Raw genomic sequence first — 19,908 nt, 5'->3', positions numbered from 1 at the left:
GTAAAGTCCAGGTAATTATGATTAAATGCAAAATATTTTAAAATGCAAACTGCACCCTGAGAAGCACTGACAAAATTATATGAAAAAAACAATAGTGAAATGATAAAACAATTAACACCTATTTCGACCTTACTCTGTGTGGTAGGTATTCACAGCATGAGGTGTTTTTTTTTCTCCCCCTATTTTTTTCCTTTTTTTTTTTTTTTTAATGGAAGAAGTTTGCTACACAGAAGAGAAAATGGCACTATTTGACTTGCAAATTTCTGCTGCAGCCATTTGTTTCCCCTTAATATTTTCTAGGGTGACTTGAAATTTGGACTATTGAAGCATCTCCAGTTGAAATACACTGCTCTTAGTCATATGCACCTTGAAACACAGTAAACAAGATCTTTATAGTCCCTGCCTTATAGATGTAGTAATCATATGTGAAGAAAGCATTAGAAAACTATGGCTAGATTTCATTACTGAATGCTCTTTTGTCACTATCTACCAGTTATCTCCTTATATCTGTTTATTTAAATACAGAACAAATCTGACAATTAGCCATTATAGTTTTATCACTGAAGCTGGAACCTCTGAAGTGGAACAGAATCCAATGTATACTATAAGCCTGGCATTTTCAGGAACAAGTTTCCCAAAAGGCACTGTATTCTTTCTACTAAATGAGAAAAAAAAAAAAAAAAAATGGAGGGAGTGGGTGTTGTATCAATTTTATCAATGTGGTAAACTATTTACTTTGTTATCCAATTCTAAGTGGCTACCAGAAAGAGCAAAGTATTTTTTCATTTGAAATAGTGAAACAAATGGGAATTAATTGACACTCCATGAAAAGTTAATGAAAGCACCGTGCATCTATTTACTTTGAGGTTATCCATCAGTGTTCTGGACTGCTCTATAAAATATTAGGATTCCTTTAACTATTATAGGAACCTTCCATATACTCTGAGAACCGTGGTAGCTTGCTTAAAGAACAAACGGCCTTTTAATTACATAGTAATTTAATGGCACTCCCAGGTAGACACTTGGTAAATACATTGTAATTAAATATTCCTGAGGACAGAAATTGCCCGCTCTCTAATTTCATTCCATGCTGTATGTTGGCTGGGCAGCATGCAGAGTATTGAATGACCTGTCAAAGTAAATGTTCATTTATATACAGCCAGTGGGGAAATCTATTGATGTCTGTAATAATGTAATATCCAAAGCACAGATGTTTAAGGAGTTTTCCCTACACCTACTTTGGTGGTTCAAAGGAGAGTTTTCTTTTTTTCTTGTGGGTGGTAGGAGGGAAAGGGCACTGCCATGTTTTGCAAAATGATCTGGATTCTAGAATTACCTCCCCAGTATGTGTTATATTTCCATTTATAATAACAAGGATGGCTTTCACTTATAGATTCCTTATTACCTGGAGGTCTCAAAACACTTCACAGATATTGTCTCATTTTTGCAGCTTTATCTTCAGGTATAAGGAACCAGGCAGAGTGCCATCTGTATTTGTCTTTATAAGACAAGTCACCTGGGCTAAGACACAGTAGTCCAGAACCTGACAGGGATAGTACCTTTTCACCACTATTAAATCAACTAGGTGACATAGAAGTTTTTTAAGTGCTTATTTTAGGATCAACATTTCAGTAACTCAATTCAGGTCATGGAAAGCAGAATAATAAAGCATCCATCTCAATTGATGTGGAATTTTATTTGTATGAGAGTCACAAAGATCTGGTATAACCAGAGAACATTCACAGCCCTTGAGAAGCATTTAAATATTTTTGGAAAAGCACTTGTTTATCAAGGATTTTGAAAACAAAACATTAACAGAAGTTGAATTTCACCCCATTGTGATAAAGAAAAGCGATCTCTATGAGGGTCTCTAAGTAGCTTGGAACAAAAAAGTGAAACTTAAAGGAGTCAAAAGAAAAAAAAAAATTTCAGTGAGAGAGAATGAGATCTTTTTAGAGTACTGGTAATATGTTTTAAATCATTTGGTATAATTTTCAACCTGAACTATATAATTAGATAAAGCCAAGAATATCCCTTTCCTATGAGATAGAATAATCATATTTGGCATTTGGAAGTAAAAGATGCTAAAATATTATTATATCTATTCTAAAGAAATTGTAGTCTCCAATTTGCTCCTAGGACCTCATGCAAAAGGAGCCACAGCAAATAATAGGAATTGTTAACCATATTGCTTTGCTGTAAGCATTGCCTCCTCTGCGCGTAATTAAGAAATGCAGATTAATATTCACTATAAAAATTGTGTGAAAAATGAGCAAGAGCTTGGATGGAAAGAGCCATGAAAGTAATAACAAAGACACTAGGGTCATTTAAAGGGCATGCAATTCTTTCATTAATTAATTTTAAAATGTAGTTTCCCCTATCATGGTTCATTGGTCATTGGCCCCATTAAACTATATCAAGTGAAGTACTGGTTTGCTTTTCTATTTTATAGCACATTACTGATAAACTTTCTGCTGTTTCCACTAAAACACACAATTTGTAGGCACCAAGTTGATCAATGAGATAGTATGGCAAACTTATTAAGACTCTGCCCGTTGGTGGACCTAACCTTACATCCTTATCTACTTATTTATTCCATTATATCTTCACTTCTAATTATCTAATTTCTAATTCAAACTTCTTTCTCACAGATTAACACTTTTATTTATCTATGCAGGTCAGCCCTAGACAATTTTTCTAAGCTTCTTAATCCTTTAGAGTTTAAAAGACATAGACCATCATGGAAAATGGGAAAATGCAGAATCTTTTAACGTGCACAAATAGAAAGATTTTTGTTACTTCTTAGAGACTTTCTGCTCTGAACACATCTAAATGGACTAATTGGAATTTCCAATTACATGAATATTTGAGTCATTTTAAACTTTGGGTAAAGGTATTTGGATGAAGTTTGAAATACTATTCACCAGGCTTCCAGTATTACAAATTGCATAAATGGGTTATGTATGCCCATCTCATAGGCATTTTTATTCACCCTCTTTGGACACTAATGCAACAGTTTGGATAGATTCTGTCTAAAGATTAAAAAGAGATGACAATGTACACAGACATTGATGATTTTCCAAGAACTTACAATCTACCGGGGCTTTGAATAAGCTCCAAGTATCAATGGGCAGTCCACTTCTTATGCCCCACCTTGTTTCCTAGGCTATGACAGCTGTCAATGAAGAGGCCAGTTACAGTAAGCGCCAGTGGCCATTACAATTGCTGATTTCAGAAACACTATACATTGGTGAAATGCCAACATTGGGTCCATCTCCAAAGACAGAAATATAAAAATCTATAACCATATGGTAGCAGTAAATAAAAAATCCAAATGCTTAAGGAGTCTGAGACATGAGGTGTCATGGAAAATGATGTGAGGTGTCTAAGAGACCAAACATCATGCTCATCCACATCTCAGAACAATGTGACAGATAAAGGATACATAGTCATTATTTTACCATTCATATAAAAAGTACAGTTAGTGTCTTGTTTTTTTTTTTTTTTTTTCAATAAAATATGGGTGGTCAGTGAAAGAAATATTTGGAATACCAGCCTGGGCTGCATATAAAGGAGCTGCTTTTACATCATCAATTAAAGTTGATCTCAAGTTCCCCTCTATCAATTTTTACTTCCTTTATATCCTGGGTTCATTCTCCCTCTTACAATCCCACATTTCAGAGTGTTTACTAATTAGCCCTGCTCAGCTTGCACTCAACAAAACTGGGATATATCACACCAGACAACACTACAACTACCAGCAAAAGTCTGTGGCTCAAGGCAAGAATGGCACTAGGTCTTACCCTGCAATCTTCACAAAGATGGGATGTTCAAAAGGCCATTAGGACTGTTGCTGCTACTGTGGTTTCCACTACTGATGTGTTTGCAGGCCTATCCTAACTTCAGACAGGGCAGGGGCTCCCAACCTCAGGCACAATGACTTGTGAACTGACACTTGATCTCAATAAGTGATAGCGAAGGAGGAATGAAGATGGCGGAGTAAGAGGAAGTGTGCTCACTTCCTCTTGCAAGAGGACCGGAATTACAACTAACTGCTGAGCAATCATTGACAGAAAGACACTGGAACTCACCAAAAAAGACACCCCACATCCAGAGACAAAGGAGAAGCTGCAATGAGATGGCAGGAGGGGCGTAATTGCATTAAAATCAAATCCCATAAATGCTGGGTGGGTGACTCACAAACTGGAGAACAGTTATACCACAGGAGTTCACCCACTAAAGTGAGGATTTTGAGCCCCACATCAGGCTTCCCAACCTGGGGGTCCAGCAATGGGAGGAGGAATCTCCAGAGAATCAGACTTTGAAAGCCATCAGGATTTGACTGCAGGACCTCCACAGGAATGGGGGAAACACAGACTCCACTCTTGGAGGGCACACAAAAAAGTGTACTCAACAGGACCCAGGGGGAAGGAGCAGTGATCCCATAGGAGACTAAACCAGACCTACCTGCTGGTGTTGAAGGGTTGCCGGCAGAGGTGGGGGGCAGCTGTGGCTCACCAAGGAGACAGGGTCACTGGCAGCAGGGGTTCTGGGAAGTGCTAATTGGTGTGAGCCCTCCCAGAGTCCGCCACTAGCCCCACCAAAGAGCCTGTAAGATCCAGTGCTGGGTAGCCTGAGGCCAAACAACCAACAAGGTGGGAAGATAGCCCCACCCATTGGCAGACAAGCAGATTAAAGTTTTACTGAACTCCACCCACCAAATCAGATTAAAGTTTTACTGAGCCCCGCCCACCCAGCCTAACCCACCATCACTCCCTCCCATCAGGAAGCACCCACCAGCCCCTAGATAGCTTCCTCCACAAGAGGGCAGACAGCAGTATCAAGCAGTATCAACAGTATTTGGTCTTGTGGAACTGAAAACCACAGCCACAGAAAGATAGAGAAAATAAGAACACAGAAAACTTTGTATCAGATGAAGGGATGAGATAAAACACCAGAAAAACAATTAAATGAGGAGATAGGCACCCTTCCAGAAAAGGAATTCAGAATAATGATGCCAAAGATGATCCAGGACTTTGAAAAAAGACTGGATGCAAAGATCAAAAAGTTAGAAGAAAAGTTTATCAAAGACCTAGAAGAATTAGAGAACAAACAAAAAGAGATATGCAACACAATAACTGAAATGGAAAATACACTAGGAGGAATCAAAAGCAGATTAACTGAGCCAAAGGGCAAATAAGTGACCTAGAACACAGAATGGTGATAATCACTGATGCAGAAAAGAATAAAGAATGAAAAGAACTGAAGACAGCCTAAGAGACCTCTGGGACAACATTAAATGCACCAATATTCGCATTATAGGGGTCCCAGAAGGAGAAGAGAGAGGGAAAGGACCTGAGAAAATATTGGAAGAGATTATAGTTGAAAACTTCCCTAACATGGGAAAGGAAATAGCTACCCAAGTCCAGGAAGCACAGAGAGTCCAAGGCAGGATAAACCCAAGGAGAAACATGCCAAGACATAGAGTAGTCAAATTGCGAAAAATGAAAGACAGAGAAAAGTTATTAAAAGCAACAAGGGGAAAATGACAAATAATACAAAGGAACTCCCATAAAGTTAACAGCTGATTTCTCAGCAGAAACTCTGCAAGCCAGAAGGGACTGGCATGATATATTTCAAGTGATGAAAGGGAAGGACCTACAACCAAGAATACTCTCCCCAGCAAGGATCTCATTCAGATTCGACAGAAATCAAAAGCTTTATAGACAAGCAACAGCTAAGAGAATTCAGCACCACTAAACCAGCCCTACAGCAAATGCTAAAGAAACTTCTCTAAGCGGGAAACATAAGAGAAGAAAAGGACTTACAAAAACAAGAACGAAACAATTAAGAAAATTGTAATAGGAACATGCATATTGATAATTACCTTGAATGTAAATGGACTAAATGCACCAACCAGAAGACACAGACTGGCTGAATGGATACAAAAACAAGACCCATATATATGCTGTCTACAAGAGACCCACTTCAGACCTAGGGACACATACAGACGGAAAGTGAGGGGATGGAAAAAGATATTCCATGCAAATGGAAATCAAAAGAAAGCTGGAGAAGCAATACTCATATCAGATAAAATAGACTTTAAAATAAAAAATGTTACAAGAGACAAGAAAGGACACTACATAAAGATCAAGGGATCAATCCAAGAAGAAGAGATAACAATTATAAATATATATGCACCCAATATAGGAGCACCTCAATACATAAGGCAAATGCTAACAACTATGAAAGAGGAAATCGACAGGAACACAATAATGGTGGAGGACTTTAACACCCCACTTACACCAATGGACAGATCATCCACACAGAAAATTAATAAGGAAACACAAGCTTTAAATGACACAATAAACCAGCTTGATTTAATAGATATCTATAGGACATTACATCCAAAAACAGCAGATTACACCTTCTCCTCAAGTGCACATGGAACATTCTCCAGGAGAGATCACATTTTGGGTCATAAATCAAGCTTTGGTAAATTTAAGAAAATTGAAATCATATCAAGCATCTTTTCCAACCACAACACTATGATATTAGAAATCAATTAGAGGAAAAAAACTGTAAAAAACGTAAACACATGGAGGCTAAACAATGCAATACTAAATAACCAAGAGATCACTGAAGGAATCAAAGAGGAAATCAAAAAATACCTAGAGACAAATGAAAATGAAAACACCATGATCCAAAACCTATGGGATGCAGCAAAGGCAGTTCTAAGAGGGAAGTTTATAGCAATACAATCCTACTTCAAGAAACAAGCAACATCCCAAATAAACAATCTAACCTTACACCTAAAGAAACTAGAGAAAGAAGAGCAAACAAAACCCAAAGTTAGTAGACAGAGAGAAATCGTAAAGATCAGAGCAGAAATAAATGAAACAGAAACAAAGAAAACAATAGCAAAAATCAATAAAACTAAAAGCTGGTTCTTTGAGAAGATAAATAAAATTGATCAACCTCTAGCAAGACTCATCAAGAAAAAGAGAGAGAGGACTCAAATCAATAAAATTAGAAATGAAACAGGAGAAGTTACAACAGACACCGCAGAAATAAAAAGCACAATAAGAGACTACTACAAGCAACTATATACCAATAAAATGGACAACCTGGATGAAATGGACAGATTCTTAGAAAAGTACAAACTTCAAAGACTGAATCAGGAAGAAATAGAAAATATGAATAGACCAATCACAAGGAATGAAATTGAAACTGTGATTAAAAATCTCCCAACGAGCAAAAGTCCAGGGCCAGGTGGATTCACAGGTGAATTTTATCAAACATTTAGAGAAGAGCTAACACCCATCCTTCTCAAGCTCTTCCAAAAAATTGTAGAGGAAGGAACACTCCAAACTCATTCTATGAGGCCACATCACCCTCATACCAAAACCAGACAAAGATACTACAAAAAAAGAAAATTACAGACCAATATCACTAATGAATTTAGATGCAAAAATCCTCCACAAAATACTAGCCAACAGAATCCAACAACACATTAAAAGGATCATATACCATGATCAAGTGGGGTTTATCCCTGGAATGCAAGGATTCTTCAATATATGCAAATCAATCAATGTGATACATCATATTAACAAATTGAAGGATAAAAACCACATGATCACCTCAATAGATGCAGAAAAAGCTTTTGACAAAATTCAACACCCATTTATGATAAAAACTCTCCAGAAGGTGGGCATAGAGGGAACCTATCTCAACATAATAAAGGCCATATACAATGAACCCACAGCAAACATCATTCTCAATGGTGAAAAAATGCAAGCATTCCCTCTAAAATGAGGAACAAGACAAGGATGTCCACTCTCACCACTACTGTTCAACATAGTTTTGGAAGTCCTTGCCACAGCAATCAGAGAAGAAAAAGAAATCAAAGGAATCCAAATTGGAAAAGAAGAAGTAAATCATCTGTCACTGTTTGCAGATGACATGATACTATACACAGAAAATCCTAAAGATGCCACCAGAAAACTACTTGAGCAAATCAATGAGTTTGGTAATGTTGCAGGGTATAAAATTAACACACAGAAATCTCTTGCAATTGTATAAACTAACAATGAAAGATCAGAAAGAGAAATTAAGGAAACAATGCCATTCACCATTGCAACAAAAAGAATAAAATACCTAGGAATAAACCTAACCAAGGAGGTTAAAAACCTGTACTCAGAAAACTATAAGACACTAATGAAAGAAATCAAAGACAACACAAACAGATGGAGGGGTATACCATGTTCTTGGATTGGAAGAATCAACATTGTGAAAATGACTATACCACCCAAATCAATAAACAGATTCAATGCAATCCCTATCAAATTACCAATGGCATTTTTCACAGAACTAGAACAAGAAATTTTACAATTTGTATGGAAACGCAAAAGATCCCAAATAGCCAAAGCAATTTGGAGAAGGTATGACAGGGTTGGTGGAATCAGGTTTCCTGACTTCAAACTATACTACAAGGCTACAGTGATCAAGACAGTATGGTACTGGCACAAAAACAGAAATATAGATCATTGGAACAGGATAGAAAGCCCAGAGATAAACTACGGCCAACTAGTCTATGACAAAGGAGGCAAGGATATACAATGGAGAAAAGGCAGACTCTTCAATAGGTGGTACTGGGGAAACTGGACAGCTACATGGAAAAGAATGAAATTAGATCACTCCTTAACACCATACTCAAAAATAAACTCAAAATGGATTAAAGACCTACATGTAAGGCCGGACACTATAAAACTCCTAGAGGAAAACATAGGAAGAACACTCTTCAACATAAATCACAGCAAGATCTTTTTTGACCCACCCCCAGAGTAATGGAAATAAAAACAAAAATAAATAAGTGGGACCTAATGAAACTTCAAATCTTCTGCACAGAGAAGGAAAGTATAAGCAAGACAACAAGACAATCCTCAGAATGGGAGAAAATATTTGCAAACGAATCAACAGACAAAGGACTAATCTCCAAAATATGTAAACAGTTCATCCAGGTCAATTTCAAAAAAAGCAAACAACCCAATCAAAAAATGGGCAGAAGACCTAAATAGGCATTTCTCCAAAGAAGACATATGGATGGCCAAAAGGCATACGAAAAACTCCTCCACATCACTAATTATTAGAGAAATGCAAATCAAAACTACAATGAAGTATCACCTCACACGAGTTAGAATGGGCATCATCAGAAAATCTACAAACAGTAAATGCTGGAGAGGGTGTGGAGAAAAGGGAATGCTCTTGCACTGCTGGTGGGAACGTAAATTGATTAAGCCACTATGGAGAACAGTATGGAGGTTCCTTGAAAAACTAAAAATAGTGTTATCATATGACCCAGCAATCCCACTGCTGGGCATATACCTAGAGAACACCATAATTCAGAAAGACACATGCACTCCAATGTTCATTGCAGCGCCATTTCCAATAGCCAGGACATGGAAGCAACCTAAATGTCCATCAACAGATGAAGGGATAAAAAGATGTGGTACATATATACAATGGAATATTACTCAGCTGTAAAAAAGCAATGAAACTGGGACATTTGTAGAGACATGAATGGACCTAGAGATTGTCATACAGAATGAAGTGAGTCAGAAAGAGAAAAACAAATATACATTAACACGTATATGCAGAATATAGAAAAATGGTACAAATCAACCGGTTTGCAAGGCAGAAATAGAGACACAGATGTCAAGAACAAACATATGGACACCAAGTGAGGAAAGCGGGGAGGGTTTGGGGGGAATGAATTGGGAGATTGGGATACCAAATTGTACCATCTAAATATATGCAGTTTATTGTATGTTTACTGTATCTCAATAAAAGTTCTTAAAAAAAAGAATGAATTAAAGATGTTTGAAGCTTATTTTTTTGTTAATTTTTATACCAAATACATATGTTTGTATAAATAAAAAAAAAATAACTGATAGCAACTTTCTCTCCGGACTTCTTGATTGTCAGCTGCAGAAACAAGGTCCAGAGCATGGTGAACTATGATGCCATCTCGCCTTCCAAAGAGGCAGTGCTTTTATGGACAGTATTTTGTCCCTGCTGATCAATCCAAAAGGATAGTGTCTGCTCTGTACAGTTCAGCTCTTGCATTGTGAGGAAGTCAATTATGTGATAATTGGGGAGAAGTAGCACTTATGCCTCCCTTAAGCCATGTCAGAACACTGACATTTCTTTAAAGTTTTAGAATTTGTAAAGTAATTCCAAGTGTGTTCTTTACACTCACACAAGCTCTAAGAGTTAGACTAGGTATAACTGTTGTGCTTCAAAATTCAAGTTTTTGTAATTACAACAAACTAGATATAAACATATCTGATCCTGCAAAGTAGAAGCTCTCACTCTCCAGCTAGACTGTAAGCATCATGAAAATAATAATTTTCCTTTTTCTTTTTAATTTTACCTCTATATCATCACATTGAACATATGTCTAAACAATAAATGTGATTGATTTCATCTTCTGTAAACTTTGTTTTTGTCAGTTTTATCCTTTTGAATATTTTGTATGTTTATTTTTCAAATCAAGTCATTATTTTACATAAAAAGGTTTTTCATATCAAGCTGTCTTACATTTTCTTTCAATCAAGCTCATACTCCACCTTATCCCAGATGTCTTTCCATCAGCTCCACTCAGGTAATCTCCCAAATCCTACTCTCATAATACATTGATTGGAAACCAATCACTTACCCCTCTCTGCCATGTAGAAGTGCTATCTGTGTAGCTTTCTCGGTTGTCCTTCACTATATCATGAGCATATATAGGCCAGGTCATTAATTTTTGAGTCCTGGAGTCATGGAGTCAGGCTAACCAATAGCTAACACGTAGTAGATACTAAGTAAATGTTGGATTACAAATTTATTATACCATTTTGTCATTTTAAGGAAATAGTATTATTTAACAAAGAATTATGTACTATGACCCTTTTCATAAGACAATAGCATAGTGCTTTGCCAATTGGTAGGTCTCAGTAAATGTATTAATTGTATAACTACAGATGCATTATAAATTTCATGATGCTTAAATTACTGTATGACAAGGTAGGCATATCTATTCATGTTTTTAATGATACTGACATTATGTAATAAAGAAAAATGGCAGGGTTGAGGAGTCCTCACCAGAGAAGAACAGATGCAGGGTAGGAAAATGCCACCATTTTTTAAAATGCCCTTTCTCATTGTCTGCCTGGCAACACACAGAAAGAGCATCATAGATTAAAAAAACTACCTTTATGGTTTTCCCTTAATAATAAATCACACTACTCACTGCATCTGCTGTTAGTCAACAATGCACACCCCCACATGCATTGGGGAACTTGTAATTATTTAAGTAGTAGCCAGTTTAGGTAATATCGTGGGAGCCATAAATAGTAATTAGAGGTTTCTATAAAAGCTTTTTAATTTGTGACTCCACAGCTCATTTACATTGTATGCTATATGTCACTGAAAATGCACCTTCTACAATGCTGGGACTGGAGAGAAAACATTATGCATGTCATGATATATAAAAAGACACTTTTTTACCCTCACTAAGGTTGCTGTAGGAAGCAGGGAGCAAAGGACTTTAAAGCCACAGTGCATAATTCAGAACTATGCACAGATGCTCCAGGGCTGTGTGGGTCGCATATGTGTGTTTTAGACAGTTGGCAAGAGGATTGGTGCTAGGCTTTGGTGACTAAATGAAGCAATTCTATAGGTTCCAGGTGAACATGAAAAGCTGCCCTATCTTAGCTGAAAAAAATTTTTTTTACCACTTTCCCTTTCTTTCTCTAAACCCTAATGAGAATATAATTAGTTTTTACATTCTTAAGATCATGTTTTCCTTAGGGGACCACCCATGTTCATGCCTTCACAATGGGAAAATAGAACTTTCAAATAAAACAAAACAATCTCTTTAAAGTATCTTTGTAAATCATTGAGACTTTTTTTTAATAGTGAATCTAGAGCTTTATGGATGCTTTTATTTTATAAACCCACAGAGGTAAAAAATGGCTTTGAATTCTAAAGCCAGAGAGCCTTTTTTTTTTTTTGTCTATCTGTAAGGAAGATAATTTTCAAATTCTCCAATTTACGGATTCTAAAAAATCCCACACTGTTTACATAAATCCTTCATCCAACATATAACATTCTTACAATAGTTTGACTCTCTTGCTTACAATCTAGATCCCTACTCTGTTCACTGGCTGCTAATGATGCCAGTGCTTCCTTGATTACAATCATTACCTCATAAATCATTACTTTTTGATTAAAGTCTAAGCAGCTTCTGAAGATGGGACTCAATTCCATGGCAGGTATAAAGTTCTTATTTCAATAAGAAACAACAGAGCCTTGGCCGCATTTCTCCAAAACTGCATGCTTGTTACTAATGCTTAACACTTGCATCCGATTTTTGCAGATGTCTTGTTGTTAGTAATAGACTGATTTACAGATCTTTACCTTTCCAATGGCTACAAAGCTGATTCTTTGGTGAAAGACATTTTAGGATATGATGACAATTATATTCAAGGAGATGATTACAGGGATACTGACTACACTAGTGAAGGTTGCAATTGGACCCCATTCTGCAGCTACTTTAGCCTTTAAATATATTTACCTTAATCAATCTATTAAGATTTCATACATGACCCAAGAATTTCTCAGTAAGTTTAGAGACAAGCTTTACTGTTTTAACAGAAGATTGACTGGAAAAATGCCAGACTGATAGCTCAGATTGTTCCAAGAAGATCACAGCAAACAACTATTTAAGTTACTCTTTTCATTTCCTTTCAGTGCAGCTCTAAAAATTGGCGTTCAGATCTTGGAAGTCTATTTACTATTCCCACAATTTATGTAAATAATATGCTATTTTGTTTTAATAAAAATTCTTATATTTTAATTTAAAACTGAAAACTAAAAGAATATTAGAAGTTGTTTTTTTCTTTTCTTTAATATGAACCAAACACCTCGAGCTAGGTTCCTGAAACCATTGTTCTAGTAAACTTTGTGCTAAATATTTGTTGACTTTTCTAGTAAAGATACCCTTACATTATTCAATAGTTGAAGGCAGTGTTCAACAGTAAAAGGCTTGCAGGCCAGATCTGGCCCTCCACCTGTTTCTGTAATAAAGTTTTATTGGAACATGGCCATGTCCATTTGTTTATATTTTGTCTGTGAATGCTTTCACCCTATGATGGCAGAGTTGCAGAGTTGTAGCAGAAACCATATGGTGCACAGAGCCTAAAATATTTACTATCTGGCCCTTTCCAGAAATAAGTTGTCAAATCCTAGTTTAAGGAACTTCATTCAGTGTACGTGCATCTGCCTCTAAGATGCCATTTTCTTCTGAATATCTAAATGCATCAGAAGTCTTCAGGTGACATATCCTGGAGAATGGAGTACTTTCTCCTCTTTCTCATCTTCTCATACTTCTCAATACAGAGGAAAAGGGAAGAGAATGGGATCTCTGATAGAGCTGGAGGAGGAGAAAGAAAAAGAGAGGAAGAACCATCTCTCCATGGCTGCCTTATAATCAGACATTTATTTTTCTTTTCTTTTTTTGCCAGTGTAGCTTTGTAAATATATACCTTTCCAGAAGGTTTCTTACACTTAATACAGATACTAGCTTTCCTCATCAAATATTTCAGTGAACTTTTATAGTGATTCTTTGTTTTATAATAGCTCTTACAATCGACACCTGTCCTCAAAATTACAACAACAGGGTCTCCTCCAGAATCATGAGAAGTTTGTCAAAAGCACTTCCCCCACTTTAACCACTGGCCTTCATAACCTCCAAAAAGGCAGACATTGTCCTGGCCAGAATTCATTCTTGATTTAAAGGTTTTTGATTCTAGATATGTCAAAAGGTTCTCTTTTGCAGCATTCAATTATACAAAACTTCTGCTTTTCAAACCTTTTTATTTCCCTGGTGGTCTAGTGGTTACGATTTGGTGCTCTCAAACCTTTTCATCTTTTTTTTTAAGTACGAAATTGTGTGCAAAGTGAAAATTTTGACTTAGAGACCAGCTCACTCATCTTCACCCAGGAATTTTGTCGACTCAAAATATCTTAATTTATAAAGATATCTGTCATTCTGGCATCATTATTTCATTTTCTTATGTAAGAGTGAATACACTTTTAAATTTGAAAAGAAATAAAATGAAAGGGTTGTGATAAGGATGTTTTCCCTTGATCCCACATGTAGAATGAATCAGTTATATTACCTCTATTACCTTTGACCTCACCCTGCAAGGATGGTTGTCAATGGGCCTGATGCTATGGGGTCAGTTGTCAGTTGTTTGTAAATAAAAATTATAGCCATTACTGTAGTGGTTTTAAAATGAAAATAATTCATAGAAGAGGGATATTGTAAGTCTGGAATTTGCTCTTATTTCTTTCAACAGTTATATTTTAGACACGTTTTTTGAATATCCTTATCTCCTATGCATGGTCCCTACATTAAACATGCAATATAAACATGTAATAAAAATTAAGAATCCAAAAGCCTCCTTGGTAGGATAATAAATAAAATGAGACCAAAGCTAAGGGAATAAAGGAGACTGACACAGATAGAAGAACATAACATTCGGTTTCCCACTAATATTTTCCTATAGAAACCTGATCAAAATTAACTCTCCATGTTCTATGCTATAGAAAGGAACTAAGGCTATAATTTGCAGTGAAAAATGGAGCAGAATGTGGACTCATTTACTGAAATGAGGAAGGGTAGAAAACATATTTCTATGGAAAATCAGGGACATAAATTTCAGAATCTTTAAGTGTATTCTCATGTTAGTTTCCATTTTAACCTCTAGATCCAGAGCTCAAGGGAAAGTGCTTGACTCTTGCTTTAAATCTGAGAGTCATCAGAATACAGAGAGTATTTCCAGCTTTGAAACTAAATGAGATACTTGGAAGTAATTACAGTGTATCAAAATAAGAAGAAAAAAGCAGGTAGAGAAAGCGCAGCAGTGAACGGACACTGAGAAGAAATCTGTGAGAATGAATTGAGCATGAACCCATAACCCCAGAGAGGTTTGCTGTTATGGAGCAAGACAGAGAACATGGCAAATGCCATAGAGAACTGTGTTAAATGCTGCTGCTGAGAGAGAAAGCAACATAAATACAGAGAAATGACCTTGGGATTTGACCATGAAAAGAGCAGTTTAGTGGGGGTGGGGGTTGGGAATAAAATAAAGCAAACTAAAGAGTGGTGGAAAATAAAGAAGATGGAACAGAAAGAGTAGAGACTTGTTAAATGTTATCTGTTCTTCTCAGACCATTTTCAGAGCATCAAGAAGATTAATTCAGATCCCTCTCTTCCCACTAAGAAAAAAATCAGAAGCAAAGAAAAATGCAAACCATATATGTTAAAGCTGACTGTTTAAATTCATGTCCTTAACATTGTCTGGGTGGTGTCTGGAGCCACCAAAACCCTCCTGGCTGGTGGCTAAAGGGACAATAGTACGTTAGTGTATGATGTGGTGTGATAATATGAACTTTTCTTTCTTGGAAGGATGAGATATCTCAGTAATAACTGTGGAGGGACTTCCCTGGTGGTACAGTGGTTAAGACTCTGTGCTCCCAATGCAAGGGGCCCAGGTTCAATCCCTGGTCTGGGAACTGGATCCTGCGTGCCACAACTAAGAGTTCACATGCTGCAACTAAAGATCCCACATGCTACAACTAAGACCCGGTGCAGCAAAAAAAAAAAAAAAAAAACCCATCTGGGCCTGAAATTTGGGGATTGGGGGTGAGGCAGGTCAAAGAGGGAGGGTATATATGTATACATATAGCCAATTCACTTCACTGCACAGCAGAAACTAACACAACATTGTAAAGTGATTATACTCCAATTAAAAAAAAAAACTGTGGAGGCAAGACAGTTTACCTTTATAAAGCAAAATTCCTTTCACTGGTACATAATAATACACTTAGACCAGAGCCACAGACCTGTGAGTGTGGGGTTCAAAAAAAGATAATTTAAGAAGTGGGTTGAAATTGAAGGGTTTGGGTACTGCATTAAAGTACTGCAGCATAAAGGGAATTATAGGCAGAAACTGTAATGCGCAATAATGTACGTTACTCTACTGGATTCTACCAAGGCAAACTCACATGTAAAACCAGCAAATAAGCTGCTGAACACACAGCAATTTAGGTCAAACGCTTAAGCAGATTACCACTAAATCTGAATTTTAGGGAGAAGAATCAGTCCATTTATTTTAAAAAGTATCTGGATAGCAAAAAAAACTGTGTGATAAATGAACAGAATTTATGAATTTGTTTAGGCCCTTTTTCATACAGTAGGTACAATGAAAGAATTTTAAAATTCAGGGATATTCATTTATTGTTCCCCGGGTCTCGTATGAGGGTAAATCTGCTTTGTGTCTGTTAATGAATCATAAGTCAATGCAGACACTTTGTTCTCACAAATCAGACTCTCCACTCCATAAGTAAAATTCTTGACTTGGTGTTATAGATTGTGAAGCTGATTAGAACCAGGTAGAAAACTGGAGGAAGAATCTAGCAGGAAGGCTATCTCTGCGGTCAATAGAGAGGGCAGGGATGCTATTTCTTTGCTGATAAAAGCATACATTTAAAAACTATTTTATGCCTTTATTGATCATGAATATGATAGCTGGTGATGATGAAGTTTATGATGATGGTATTGAACTGCTACCCCTTTGCAAAAGGAAAGATTAATTCAAGAGTGATTTAAAATAATGTGTTCTTGCAGGAAATCTTGTCTGTGACTTGAAAAACACTAAACTTTCACTGTATTCCTACATTTTTTTTTCCAGCTAAGCATCTGACAGAACTTTCCATAGGGAAACTAACCAATTTATTTAGAGAAACTTTCCCGACATAGAATAACAGTGGTAGGTGTCAGAATAACAGGTAACAATTACTGATTGTTTACTTGATTCTGCCATGCACATGCATAAATGTCTTTCTAATCTTGACAAATATCCTATGAGATGTGTACCTTTATTGATTTACAGATGAGGACACTGAGGTTTAAATAGATTGAGCAGTTTACTTGAGGTCATACAATGAATAAAGAGTAGAGCTTGGAATCTGGGGTACCTTTTACTACAGAGCCTATGCTTTTAAACTCACTTGTATACTGCACAGCCACAATTAACCATTCATGGTCTGAATAAAGACTATGTGGCTCTGAATCTTATGTTGGCCCCTTACTATCTCTGTGTCCTTGGACTAAGTAAATTATTTTCTTGTCATTTCAGTCTTCTGATTGATAGAAGAAAATAAAGAATATAACATTCCTATTAATTTCATAGAATTGTAGTGATGACTGAGTGAAACGATACATGTAAAATATTTAGAATTATCGCTAGTAAATGCTTAGTACACAACAGGTTTTAACCACAAGAATACAGCAATAATACTGCTGCATAATTGGAAACTTTTCCTCAATCATTGAAAAATGTATGCCATCGGCAGAGAGAATCACAAAAAGACATTTTAAAATTTGGGAATTAGTCAATAATATGGATTATGAAGCTCAAAGTAGAGCTTTTTTTTTTTTTTTAAACTGTCCACTATTCTGTTAAATTAATAATTTTAAAAGAATAGATGAGTTTCCTAAATTCAGTGTTATCACCATGGGCTTTCCTAGTTCATAAATAATTTCAGCTAAAACCTTTCTAAAAGGATTACACTTGTCAAAAGTAAAACACACGGAATGACAATGGTTCATTCTCTGAATACATTTTGGAGTGGACAGAACATTAGAATTCTATGAGAGCAGACTTAGCCTACATTCAGAAGTCAGCCTTAATCCAAATTAGTCAATTTGTTTGATCATGAAACCAAATGAAATTCCAAAACCTTCCTTCCCTTAAACCACCATCTTTGACTCTGTAGTCTTTAAAAATTTATTTGTCAACAAATATTGAAAGGGTGGAGAAAAATTCAGGTCACCTTCTCTCCTCTCATTCCCATCAAAAGTTTGAAGGCAGCGTCTACCTGTCAAGTTGATTTTGACTCATATGTACAGAACAAGTTCACACAGTGAGCTATTCAGGAGTAACAGAGACGACAAATTCTTCACAGATGCCCTATCAACTCACTGCTCATTTGGGACAGTAGAAGAGGATTGGGACGGGGATCAGTTTAACAGGCTGGATTTCATTTTCAGGAGGTTAAAGAAAAGATTATTATCCTTACAGGGCCACATTAGACAAAGTGCTAAAGTTCTGAACTCTTTATATAAGTTTCTAACACAGATTGCTTTCACATTCATCTAGCGATCATATATGTCTCTAATATGTGAGTCACTTGTGGTAAGGGGATTTTGAAGGTAAAAGATTATTTCCTTGAACAAAATATGAAATATAACAAGATATAATAGCCCACATTGTGAAACATTCACTCAAAGAAATGCTTAGAGGGAAACCATTCAAATTTAAAAAGGAGATCTATGGGCAAACAAGCGAAACCTGTACGTTATAAATCCCTCTTGAAGATTCATGATGCACATTAGCAAATAAAGTGCTCAGAAGGAGGAAACCCCAGTTGTGTTATATCTCTGTCCCCCCCACCCCACTGTGCAGAAAGCTGGACCTTTTCTTATTCTAATCTCCCATGCCCCTGATATTGCACAGTCATGGGAAGAGGATGGCAGGCAGAGTGTCTAAAGCTCCCCCTTCAGGCAAGTGGAGAGAAAAGGGGAACATCAGGGAGCTGGAAAGTAGTAGGAAAATTTGGAGGAGGGAGGAGCAAAAGAATGCAAGCCCATATAGTTGACTATGGGCTAATTGGCTCTAAATGATCCTAATACACTAACAGGAAGAGAGATTGACAAGATGGGTTTAAAAAATTAACTCAACTCCATGGCATCTACCAGAAACTCACATCAGCTTAAAATTGAATGGATGGAAACATTTACCATAGGAGGCCTGAGATGGTGGAAGACTCGACTTTCAGTAGACATTGAGCCTCACTGTATGTTCATTGTAACACATTAACACGCTAAATGACACACCCACGGTGACATGGCTGTTCCAAGGCTAACCATAAAAGGCCAAAAAGTGGGTGGTGGCCCAATTCCTGGAAATCTCTGCCCCTTCCTCAAAATAGTTGGAATAATCCTCCCACTCATTAGCCTATGAAATTACCCAACTCTTAAAAACTAACCACCCCTACACCTCGGCACCACTCTCACCTTCTGAGGTGGCCGACACTCTGTCAATGGAGTGTGTATCTCTCTATATAAACCTGCTTTCACTTTACTATGGCTTGCTCTTGAATTCTTCCCTGCATGAAGCAAAGGACCCTCAATTGGCAGCCCATCCAAGGGACTCACCCAAGACCTGTGATGTGACCATCCTCCCACCATTTTTCCCACAACAAGGTGAGTACATTAATATTGAAGTAGACTTCAGAGCAAAGAAGTTTTGTGAAACATTACAAAATGACAGAAGGTTAAATCCATCAAGAAGCCATAAAAGCCCTAAATGTATATGGACATAAGAAGAGAACTTCAGAACAGGTAGTAAAATCTAAAAGAACCAAATGAAGAATTTTAAAAAAAATTCCCCAATTATAGCTGTGGAATTTTTAGTCATAAATAGAGCTAGTAGACAAAAATCAGCAAAGATATAAAAGAACTGAACAACATCATCTACCAATGAGTTCTAACTGATATTTACAGAATACTTTACCCCCAAATAGCAAAATACAGATTAATTTTAAATATGCATGCAACATCAACCAAAGCAACCCTCTCCTGGTTCATAAAACAAACCTTAACAATTTAAAAGAATTGAAATCACGCAAAGCATGTTCACTGATCATAATGGAATTAAAGTATAAATCAATAACATAAAGATTACATGTAAATCTGCAAAGAATTGGATATTAAACAAGATACTTCTAAATAAT

This window comes from Hippopotamus amphibius, chromosome 5 (genome assembly GCF_030028045.1).
Source record: "Hippopotamus amphibius kiboko isolate mHipAmp2 chromosome 5, mHipAmp2.hap2, whole genome shotgun sequence".
In the NCBI taxonomy this organism is placed as follows: domain Eukaryota; kingdom Metazoa; phylum Chordata; class Mammalia; order Artiodactyla; family Hippopotamidae; genus Hippopotamus; species Hippopotamus amphibius.
The sequence above is the reverse complement of the archived record's forward strand: the minus strand, read 5'-3'. Positions refer to the sequence as shown.